Genomic DNA, 12,332 nt, shown 5'->3' on the forward strand with positions numbered 1-12,332 from the left:
TACTCCAGTTTCAAGTTCCAAACTTCTTCTGCAAGTGCAATACATTGTTTAAACAAAAATTATTGTATATGTTTGAAGTAATTTTGTCTAAATGGTGTACACTGGAAAATACATTAGTCTTTCTTTCTGAAAGAAATCGAATGATTATCACTTGTGCTATTGTGGAGTAGTTATAGGTGACTGGAATATATATAGTATTTTGAGAATGACTGCTGCTTAAAGATACTTACTACTTTTTTAATGATTTATTAAGAATCAACTAATCTTTAGTAGCTAAATTTATTAAGTGCCGATGCCCAAGATTAAAGTAATTATATCAGAGGGCAAAAAAAGAAAATTTGCTATAGGTACTACAGAAAAATCTACACATAAGTTTCAAAAGTGCCTTAGCTAAATGTACAAGACTTTGCCTCATAAGGCTTTTAAAATTGTTTAACGCTAAATTTATAAGAATAATCTTTAAATCATCACCCAAACTGATAGAAAAAACTTTGATGTCTCACTTGGGGTCCTCTCGTGTGATAGCGTGCAGAAATTTTCTGGGTTAGCCTGATTTTTGAACTACCTTTTGTCCTTTTTTGTAAGTGTTTTGATAGCTAATTCTCCTAACTGATACAAAATTCACGGTGTTCGGTGTTCGTGTCTGTTCTTTGGCGGCTACACATTCCTAATAGCAGCCTTCAGCAGCAGGAACGACTAGTCGCCTTGCCCTTCCCTGGGCACCAAGGCTTACTTGCCACAGGTTACAGCTCTATTGGGAACTAAGGGAGCGCGGCGCCTGGCTCACGTGAGCGTGTCGCACCTCCTGCTTCCGGCGGGGAGCCCCCCTCAGAGGCCTTTTGTTTGCAGTTGCAGCGAGGCAGTGCGGGGTTCTCACTACTGTCCCTGCAAAATAACCACTGGCTAGTCTGTAAAAGCTGAAAAGAAAGCTCAGTAAATAGCAAAGAAAGCCTTCTCCCTAGCCACACACTGCCTTGAGCAGCTTGAGCCTTCAAACGGAAGGTCATATGATTGACATGTTTGTCCCCGGAAGAGAGCGCACACATTTCTTTTTCTCAGTTGTCTGTATCTTTAAGCAGTGTGAAAGGAGGCTTTAGCCAGCCGCAGATGCGATGAGACTAGCCAGTTGGAATACTACTATCATCTCGCTCTGGAATCCGTGGGCTCTGAGAGCTAAAGAAAATAAGGACAGGCATCTGTGGTGTTTATGGAAGAATTAAGTCTGATTTTTAAACAGTAATGTTTATATTAGAGTACCAGCAAAGTGCATGTAAGACACACATGCCGTATTGTATTCAACAGATCTATGGACTGCTCATGTACTTTTAAGCAGCTGGAAGTACTCACATTTTTAGTACACATTTTTTTTTTAGTACTCACATTTTAGCAGCTGGATAATTATTTGAAGTATATACTGAGAGCAGAGGTGCTTTTAAACTTTCAAAGTTCTGTTTCCTCAATTGGCCTAGAAATTTAAGACTGTTGTCAGTTGTATTTTTGTGCGTTTTACTTGGGTTTTTTTTCCTTCTCTGATAGTTTCATACAGAGTTCTAAATTGTACTGTCGCTTGTTGCTGGAGTGCTCCATCTGAGATTCTGCAGGCGGATTGGAGGAAGGCAGTGTCAACCAAACTGTGCCATTGCACTGTCTGTTATTTTGGAAGTAAAAGAATTTAATTGAACATTTTACAAAAGGGAGGGCAGGTGAAATATAGAAAGATTTATATGTATATGTATATACACACACACACACTATATATACACACACACACACACACACACACACACCGCCCTATATACATATATATATATTTTTTTTTCCCCCCCTCATAATTTTCCTGTGAAGGTCTTCGTTGAAAATGTGACTACAGGAGTAGCTGTGAGAGACAGTATAAGAAGCTATTGCGAGATAGCTGCTCCCTAAATATTAACATTTTATAATTGGATAAGCCTAAACATTCAAGTTTTTACTCTGTGTTGTAATACATGAGTTTATTTTAATTAGTCAGTTTTATCTTTTCAGGACATCTCTACCTTTAAATTACAATGTCTTAATAGTTACCATCACAGCTTGCTTTCCCATGTGATACAGTGTTCAACCCTCAATCCTGTATATAATGAAACACATAAGGGAAGGCGCCTGAAAGCGGTATACTACTTCATAGCAATAATCTTTCCACTCTTCATGGCAAGCAGTTACTTTCGTCTTGTTGTTGTAAAGAGACAGACTTGTCACTTTCTTTCCAGGTTAGTAACACTGCTCTGAAATACAGTGTCATTTTCCTTACTTTTTTCTATTTCTAGGTGGAAACAGAGATTAGAAAACATGAGGGCTGTGTTTTGCATATAAAAACATGGTCATATTTCAGTACCATTTTGAGAATCAAAGGCTTTATGTACTAAAATGTTAGCGTAGCTGGAAACAATAAATCAGCTGGCATTGGAATCTCTTAAGTTTACAAAGAAATATTTTTTTTTGGTTGATATCTGAGTTCAGTGACTGCTTCACCTAAGGGATCTTTGCAGCTATTCATAGTGTATAAACCCAGCCCTTCAGTAGAAAACTAGGGGAAAAAAGAAGACAGATAAACATGACAATTGGGTCAGAATAGACCTATCTGTGCATGTTTTAATTAGATAACTATTAAATTGTTATTTTTGTAATAGTTACCTCTAATCTGTATCTATTAGAACAATCACTTTGGTTGTAGGTAGTTATGTAACGTAAATTGGTGACATTATCTTAATAACGATAGTTAAATTTATCGTTTACTTCATTCAGGAGACATTAAAACGTTGTCCTGATATAACAGAGTTTGTCAACAGAATCTCATAGTGGTTTGGCATGGTTTAGTCTGCTCCAAAGGCTACAGCTGGAATTAAGACCTGCATGATATAGGTCATATTTGATTTCTGTTCTCTTCAGATTCTTAGGATGTTCACAATACTTGCAATGTGCTGACAGAGCCCTGTGTGGGAAATTTATACCATAGGCTTGCATGCAGTCTGGTAGTATCTCATTCAGCATGGTCATGGCTTGGCTTATTTTTCAGAATTAAACCAACTAGTGAAAAGGAATTTGGAATATCTGGCCTCCCAACTCCAGAAATACCAAAAATAAAGTATTTGGCTCTGAAAATTTTAAACTAGGCTTGCACATTGCTAAAGATAGATTGAATGCTCAGGATTATATTACTGATAGCTATTTCATTTGAACCCAAAAAAATCTTAATAAATCTTAATAAATTTATTTTGGTCTAATTTTGCCCTTTTATAAAAACATTTCAGAAGATTTTGTATACATATTTTCTTCTAGGATTTTGTTGTTGTTGTTTTGGCTCATATATGTTATGATAGATGTGCTGCTGTTCCGGAGTTTTGTGATTTGCTGAAGCTATTATGTGTGGCTCGTGGAGGTTCTCGTCACTGATTTTATTAGCACTGTTAAAAGGTTGAGGTGGGAGGGAGAAAATAATGTAAGTTCAAAAAGTGTTAAAGCATAAATTCTAGAATAAAGTACTGTAGAATGTCTAATGTAACTCATCTGAAGGACTTTAGCCCCAAACCCTGTGATTTAAATATGAGCTCCCTATGTCCATCCTAAAGAAATGTCAGGACAAACGTGGCAATTACTTAAGGTCAAACAGTATGCTTTAGGTGATTTTTTTTTTTTGTTTCTTTTCAGCACATTAACACCTAGTATCCAGAGGGTATATGGTGAAACAGTAGGTTCCGCTGAGACTGTGTTTCAGTCTAGCTTATAAAAATGTGCTTCATGGTATTTTTCTGTACCTTATCTGTATTTTCTTGTTGTTGAAATGCGAAGCGGAGGAGGGGGGGTGTAAGGATTCTCAAAAATATTGCTGGTAAGCCAAGTATCGTGATTAAACAAGAATATGTCAGATAAGGTGATGAGAAGTGTAAGAAGATATGCTGCCTTTTCCCCACAGTGTGTCTTTAACATTATGACCCATGAATTTGTCAAGTGAAACAACACAGACTTGTTTGCATATCACTTGAACTGAGAGCCTGCTTTGAAGAAGATAAGCAGACTGTGTTGCCCAGAAGAAATAATGGTGCTAATTTATCTTTGCCTGTCCACTTAGACCTAGCAGCGTGCATCAGCGTTGAAAAGAAAATAGAGAAATAACTGAGCCATAGGTTGCCACCTATTCAACACCACAATATCATTAATGGCATATAAACTTCTTAGAAATATGACCAGTCTTCAGGTAGTGATTTATTTTACTTTGTCTCAAAAGTGTTTGGAGAAGCTTCCTCTAATATAAGAATAGCTGCTAACTTATGCCAGACTAGAGCTCCTTGGTAAATTGTCGTTAATACAAAGATATGTTTTAGGCTTTCTGCTCCATCACCATCAGAATCGTAGAAGAATCAAGGCTGTGAAACTCTATATAAAAGTTGTTAAATATTTTAACTATCAGTGTTTATGTTCTGGGCTTTTTTTTTTTTTTTGAAAGTTTTGCTAAGTTTTTTGAGGGGAAGGGTTGACAGAATGTTTATCCTTTTAACATCAAGTAATAGGGTAGCTTGCCAGAAGTAAAAGCCTTTTCAAAAGAGAAATCTAGTGTCTTACACAAAGTAATTGGTTAGTAGTTCGGTTACTCAAATTCAGATCCTTCAAAAAGGCTTTTTTTCTTTCCTTTTTTTAGATCTGGTTACTGTCATCTTGTCTCTTTTCGTAGGATTTCATTGCCTTAGTTTAGGTAGTATAAGGACAACTTGGATATAAGAGAAGACCTTCCAGACAGAATAGATTTGAAGCACGTATACCTTTAGCTTCAAGGATTCCAATTTGTTTTAGCTTATGATCTTTTTCTATATATTTTACTTCTGGTATCTGTGTTTTATTTTTAATATGTGCAAGTCTAGGAATCTGTACTATATTGTGTGAGATTTTTTTCTTTATAAATTATGAATGGAAGGCTTTTGTCGCTGAATGGAGACATTCATGTGTAAAGGATGTTTGACTGGCGCATAGTATGTTTGGAATACTTACTGATCTACAAGTGAATTGCAGTGGACCGTTTCTCTTTGTCCGTGAGATAAAAGCATTCCACAGCATGTTGAGTCAAAAAGGGTTTTGCAGTGCCAGCCTATGGAGCTGCTGCTGGGAGCCTGCCACCGCAGTTGGGGACTGCAGGAAGGCAGGGTGACAGACCCCTCGGGGCAGCAGTGCCTATTGGATAAGAAAGATAAGATCAGTAACAGTGAAATACTTCCATGGTGCTGTTACGTTTTACCAAATCTCATTTTAAACTACTAAGCTGCAGATGTTTTCTACGATGCCGATATGCGGTTTGAAGAATAATGAACGTCCTCCTATTTCATGTATATGTCTTGCCAGAGATATGATGGTAAAAAAGTTTTTTATTTTGTGTGTGAACTGTAAATGCTTTTTCTATTTGAGCAAAGGTTTTAAGTATATTTGTTCATTAGCATAGCATTGTTTCTGTAACTGCCAAGTTTTCTTCAGTTCTGTTTGGAGTGTGTTTAAAATAATGTCTTAACTGTGTACTTAAAAATACGTTGTGTTATTGGCAAAACTCTCAACCTGAAGTAGATGCAGAGAAAAGCATATGGGCTTTGACAAAATATGTTAGCTGGAAGAGGTAGCTCTTGTCTCTCTGCAGGTGGCAGGAAAGGCACCACGCTGCCATTGAGTATTTCTGTTTAAGCAGAGGTGGTTTGGGGCAGGCAGCAGTCCACATGGGAAATTGCTGAGGCGCTTGAAAGGGAAGTGCTGCTTTTTGGTGCTCTTGTGTCACTGGACGCTCTTGGTTATTGTTTCCATGCGCCTGGTGGAATAGGCCTACTACATTTGGCTGAGAAAGATCAAGATCGAGTTTGGCCTCTATGTTTGCAGCTTGATTTATGCCTCCACCGTTTATGGCTCCACCATCACTTGCACTCCTACCTGCTGTTGCTTGTCTGATCCTGAAAGGATAGCCATGAAAGAACTGGTACCGGACTGCTTGCTTAACTGAAGCCAGAGCAGCTGCATTTGGTATAAGCTAAAACTGCAGACAAGTGCCTGCAGCCTTTGTTAGGGTTGGGGTCAGTTCAGTTCCTGAGAATCCAGATAAGTGCAGGCATGTGTGACAGGGTTGCAAAAACGTCATGCAAAATGGATGGCGTTTGGAAGCGTGACTGTCTCAGTCAGTGTCCCTGGTGTCACCTAAATAAGCGCTTCTGTATTATTACGAATGTAGAAAAAATTACATTTGTCATTTTTCAAAGCGGTTACTTTAAAGGGAAAATGAACATAGTATGGGGAAAGTGTGTGTGTGTGTATGTATACAAATGCTCAAAGCAATTTTTGTTCACAGAGTTAGCGATAATGAGAATTAAAATACATTTTGAGACTTAACTGGCTGAGAGTCACAAGGTCAAAGGAATTTTACCAGGATAAGGTAGTCATGCTATTGGTGAGTGTGGATTGTTAGGTCTGTGAATTAACTGAGCTACAGTCACCTAACTAGTGTCCGGTGGGTCAGTTTGGATCCAGGAGCAGTATGGCAGTGCAGCATGTGTGCTTGCTAGCTCGTGGATCTCTGCTCCGTAATAAACATCACTGCTAGCTCCTTTTCTTTCGTTCTCTCCATGATGGCACCTTTCTGTCCTTCTCTGCTATAATTTATTGTATACTTCTCATCCCATTACTCCACTTTCTTCAGAGCTGACTGTATAGAGAATCTAACTAGAAAACACACATTAAACAGCACGTAAGTGCGTGTGTGTGTGTATGTATGTATGTATAAAAAATGATTTGTTTATGTTAGCAGATACTTAAGTCTGAAACTTGGTTTCCTCATGATACTGTCTTTCCTTCAGGTTCCTTAAAATGATAGTTTATTAGTTCTCATGTTATTTGACTTGTGTCGCAAATATGAAATGGTTTGGACTATAAATCTACTATGTCATGGGAAGGATAGGGCATCCAATATCCCACGGTTGGAATAATTTTTAAAAATATTTTAAATGATGTGCTTTCTAAAATATCTGTACAATATCTTAAAAATAATATAATACAAAAAGCATTTATTTGATCTTTCTCACTCACTAGCTTCCCAAGGGTTAATTCTGTCCTTTAGCAAATTGGTTTGGAAAGTATAGTGTTGCATGAACCAAGAAAGGGCAGAGCATATAGCTCTTCCAGGAGCCCGTATGAAATACGTTTGAAGTAAATATATTTTGAAAGCCTTTACATTAGATATGTGAGTTAGTTTCGCTGATATAATTCAAACAGTGGTATGTTTTTATTTACAATACTATGTGGTTGTCCTGTTTTTAAGTCCTTCAGTGAAATAGTACACACTTCGTGTACTTCTGTTTGGAATCTGTGTGCTTGCCACATCCAGTTTGATACTATATGTATCTCTCTAAAAAGTGTGTGTATAGTTATATACAAATAAAAAATAAAGTTTGGCACTCCTATCTGTGCATTATATGTGTATGAAATTTTGTAAAACTTAGCTTATTTCTCAAAACTGGATGCTACTTTTATTTGAATGGTTCCTAGGTAATCAGGTGCTGAAGCTACTGTTTTAAATAGGTAGACGTATCCATAGCCCAAACAAGAAGCTCGATTATTGTATTTTTTCTTTTTTTATTTGAAATATTAAAAGGAGTAGAGGAGAATCATAATATTATTTTACTCTTATTAATGGTATTACGTATAACTTCAATAATTTTCACTCCTTCATAATTTTCTCAAAAAATTGTTTTGTGTTGAATTTCTCAGGACTGGTATATACCCCAAATGAATTTTTATATTTTACAAAATATCTTCTATCCTTTCTTTATTCTGTAAGTGCAAAAAGTAAATTCACATTGCAAAACAACATAATATAAAATAAAACTCCATAGAGAAGGTAGCTTGACTACTGCTGTTTACACTTTTTGATAAAATGAGCAAATGATACAGTTTTTGAAAACTAGCAGTGGAGATATTAAAATAAGGAGAGAGAGTGAGTTCCGTAGGCTAGCTGCATAGCAAGGTATAATTAATGCCACAGCCGGAAATCTGAGGCATTTAGGTGACTAAAATATAATGATTTCAGAAGTATTAGTTAAGTGCAAGTATACCTCTGAGGATCTGGGGACAGCTGAAGTTTAGCAGGATTCAAGACAAGCTTGGACACTGATATTGAAAAGAAGTCATTGGGGGGAAAAAGAGATGAAATGGAGTGCTTTATCCAAGCTCCCTATTCCCGCACGTGAAACGAGCTCTTGCTAATAGCAGTTTATTGCATAACTTTTAATAGCTTCAACTTTCTTTGAAACAGCTAGTATTATCCAATATAGGAGAGAGAATCATGGTTTTATTTGGGTGTCAGTATGGTCAGCACTGAGCATTTTATTTTGATTTATTTTGGGAAGTGTTCCCTAGATCTCTTGTTATTCCACTTTCTGTGCCTCAAACCTGCTTTCAGAAGCAGACAGCAGGTATTTCCCCTCTACCCCAGGGGTTTAAACTAGTCTTCTGCCTTTTCCAGGAAAGGATGGCAAAGTTGGTCGCTTTTTGATGTTTCTGTATCTTTCTAGGAAGGATTAAAAAAGCGAAACGGGAAGATTTAAAACATCATGACATCCGATTCTTTCAGAAATAGGGTAATTGCAACTAAATAATGACAACAAAAAATTCTCCATCAGTTCTAATACTAAGTAAGTATAAACATATACAGCTATACTAACAACACTGAGACTTGATGGAGCTACCAATTATTACTAGCGTTTTAAACCTTGTGGCTGTTAATCCTACTCTGATGATGACTGAAAAACCAGGTACTTGAAACGTGGGTGGGCACTGGCATTCGGTCTCCTTCAGGTCTCTTCATTGCTAGCAGAAGCATAGCTGAACTACTGCGAGGAACAGTGACCGCTGCTTCGCAAGCGGTAATTGCTGCTGCCTGTGCAGAGTCTGCTTTGATAGCAGTTCTTCCTTACAGCTCTTCCGTGTTTGTATTCAGTGAGCAGCTGCAAGTGCTCACATTTACAGAGTTACACTTCAAGATAACCATTTAAGGTTTTTCCCTTAATCTGCATGTTATATTGTACATGAGAAATACAAGGGAAAGCACTGAAGAATTAAGAAGATGATAGGTTTGAGTCAATCGCTTAAGCTTCAGCTAAGCAATGCAAATCTGGCTCTCAGTGACCTTATTGATGTTTGCTGAAAGTAGCTTCCTCTTGGTACAAATGACTGAGCTTTTTTGTAGATACTGTACAGGTAATGTATTGTCCCTTTAGAGACTGCCTTTGTATCCCTGGTGCAACCTCTCTTTGCTTTAACAGAGTGCCTGCAGAAACGCCTGAAGCGAAGCTAGATTGCATCCATGTGCCTCATTTGATCATCTGTCAGTTTTGAAGAGAGAGAGGCTAGGTCAGACAAAAGCATGGGCCCATTTCTCTTTCCTGCGTCATGAGGTTTTGGCTGTTGGTAAATGATGCTCAAGTAGAGAACTTGGTATCACGTCGTACGTGATGGGATATGCAAAAGGGTCCTCACCACTTCTGTGACTAACAGCTTGACAAGAGGTGGCAAGCAGCTCCTGCAAGCGTGTAGGGTGCAGCGGGGGAGCAGAACCAGCAGCACTAGCCGAGCGAGTGCAAAGAGTGTGCAGCACCCATGTGCTGAGGTGATAGTATTGTGTAACAAACAGTGCCATCTTCTGGGAGGAGTCGGGACCATGCCCTTGGGAGCAGCAGCAAAGAAGTGGTAAAGTGTCGTCGTGCCCCCCCCCCCCACCTCCACACACACTTTCAATATACACCTTGAAAAAAAAAATGCCAAAAATTGAAAGACGGTGCTAATGTGCCTGGTTATGCAAATCCACCTCTTATATCTGTGAAGTATCACTGTTACTAACTCTGCAGAAGTCTTTTTAAAAAGTATGCTTTGGAGCTTTTCTAAAAGAATGAAAGTTTATCAACCTCTGAGTAGTATTCCAGACAAGTAAATCTCCAAAATAATAAAGGCCTTAATCTGCTTTGGATGCTGAAGTCCACTGTTATAGTTATAAATGTACTTTGTGAAGCCTAGATAATTGCCTCGCCTTTTCTCACAGGAAGCGTAGTGACCTATAGGAAAATGTTAAAGATCCAGAGTAAGGATAATTACTTTGTCTTCCGTTGCTTTTAAGTTTGTATAGCTCTTCCTTTGGAGGATGTCAGAAAGGAAGAATCTTTTCTATCTTAAAATTATTATCCTATAAATAATTCCGTTTGCAAAATATTCACTGTGGTCCGAAATCTGAGATTACAGAGTTACTAAAATTATCCTAGCAAATGGAATGCAAGATTCAGCATTTACTGAGACTCATTAATGGCTGTCAGATCAGTCATCTGAACTCTTTTGGGAGAGACTGAACAAGTTTAGTAACATTAATGGAGCTTTATGGGAGATGCAGCTGACACTGAGAGGTTTTTGTTTCGTTGTTTCAGTTTAAAAAAAGAAAAAGAAGTGGGAGCGGAGGAGGGCAAAAGCCAGTAGCAAAAGTGTAACTGTTACGAAGGGAAAAGGAAATCTATGTCTTAAAAAAAAAAAAAAAAAAAAAAAAACCTTTATTACTAAAATAAATTAGAGAAATGAAGTTAATATACAGAGTGACAAGAATTTGAGAGCTCTGGATAGAAAGATAGATTTGGAATTTGTTTATTGCTTCATGATTGACTTCATAGCCTAATTTGCCAGCAGTGATGCAATGGAATGTTCATTTCTAAAACGAAGCAACTTATGGGTGTAGATTGCAAGTCTGTTCTGAGTATGCCATATTAAGCATGCTATAATCGGTGCGTTTTATATTCCAGAGTGTCTGATTTTAAAGACTATAGAGTTTGAGGTCTGTGGATAGTACAGAACTTAATTGTATAATTAGTTTATAGTTAAGATGATCATTGAATATGTATTTACTTTTTAACTATTTATGTTAAAGTCATTGTGTGGAATCAGTCTGCTACCTCACGTTTCAGAATTGCCTGAATTGTTACAGTGTGTAATCTCTGTTATGTAACGTCTCGGTATTACAGTTAGGATATTCATCTCTCGCATCTGAAAGTAATTCAATCTTGACCGATCTTATGGTGTTCATTCCCTGCTGCTTGATAAAGGCGGAATAAAAAAAAAAAAGATGTTGAAAGTGTCCAGCAGTTGGGGGGAGGGGAGGAATACTGGAACATACCTCACACTAGGTGTGCGGTATATTTGCTTAGATGTATTTTTAAATAGTTTAAAACTTTTTTGTGTCTTTTTATTTTGTAACTTAGTAAATTACTTCTTCAAGTTTCGAGAATAAAGTTTGTATAACAATTCTTTGCCTTAAACTGGTCTGAAAAAATATTTCCCTAAACTTTCATAACAACTAGATGTAGATATTCCTATCAACTGAAGTGATTTGTGAGACATGTTTCACTGTTGCAATGCTGTCACAGAAGCAAACTTGGGTATTTACTGGTAGTGATTACTGTTCTTTGTGGCTTTTAATTCTATTTTTCATAATTACTAGTGCTCTTGGAAGTCCTAATTCAAACCATCTACAGGAGTTGTAGTTTAAGACAGGTGAACAACTCTCCTTGATGCCAGACTTTCTAGTATTTTCACGCTATCTTATTACCCAGGTTCACCCATTACCTTGGAAAATCCTATTTGAAATATCTGGAAAATATTATAATAATAGATAAGATAAGCTAGATTTCTTAAATTTTTAATTAGGGAAGGGAAAAAAAATACAATGAAGCTGACACTTAAGCTGCTCCCCTTTCCATCTAAGTGAGAGTTTCAGTAACGGCATAGAATCTGAGAATACAAGATGGTAACTTACCATTAAAGTAGACGCTGATGACCTTCAATTGGATGATACGTACATCTTTACTGAATCTCGTATTGTTATCTTGTTCATAGAATATAGACTAAGCAAATGGCAGTATTTCTGGAAAAGCAGTTCAGAAAATATCTAGTCTTAATACTGGAAAGTTGTGCAAAATAAAATTTTTTTTGGTTAGTAACTGAGTTCTTGGGGAATTTTTTTTATTACTGAATTGCATATTCTGAATGTTCTGAATATAATATTCTGCATATTCTGAATTGCATAATACTGAATATTATTGCATAATATTTATACTAGCTGCAGGATACTGAAAGAGTAGATAGCTCCAAGGAGGCCATTTATATTGAATGAAAAACTAATAGTAGTGTATATTTTATAGATAATAGTTGTATCCTAATCAGAGCACATGTACCAAAATTATGAATTTTACCTGAAAGCAGTTTTTAAAGTCATGTGTGGAAAGCGACTTTTTTCTAAAGTAGTC

General features: G+C 37.0%; 1 protein-coding gene and 1 long non-coding RNA gene across 7 annotated transcripts in view; one reads left to right on the forward strand and one right to left on the reverse strand.

Moving 5' to 3' along the window:
- Positions 1–12,332, forward strand: part of QKI (QKI, KH domain containing RNA binding) — a 172,098-nt gene that overhangs the window by 146,311 nt on the left and 13,455 nt on the right. The gene's annotated exons all lie outside the window — the stretch shown is intronic.
- On the reverse strand, positions 87–12,178 carry LOC138066785 (uncharacterized). The gene is made up of 3 exons (XR_011140284.1): positions 11,843–12,178; positions 5,020–5,199; positions 87–1,648 (listed from the first exon to the last, which is right to left on the reverse strand). It is a non-coding gene; the product is annotated as an uncharacterized lncRNA (long non-coding RNA).

Source organism: Struthio camelus, chromosome 3 (genome assembly GCF_040807025.1).
Source record: "Struthio camelus isolate bStrCam1 chromosome 3, bStrCam1.hap1, whole genome shotgun sequence".
NCBI classification, from domain to species: Eukaryota; Metazoa; Chordata; class Aves; order Struthioniformes; family Struthionidae; genus Struthio; species Struthio camelus.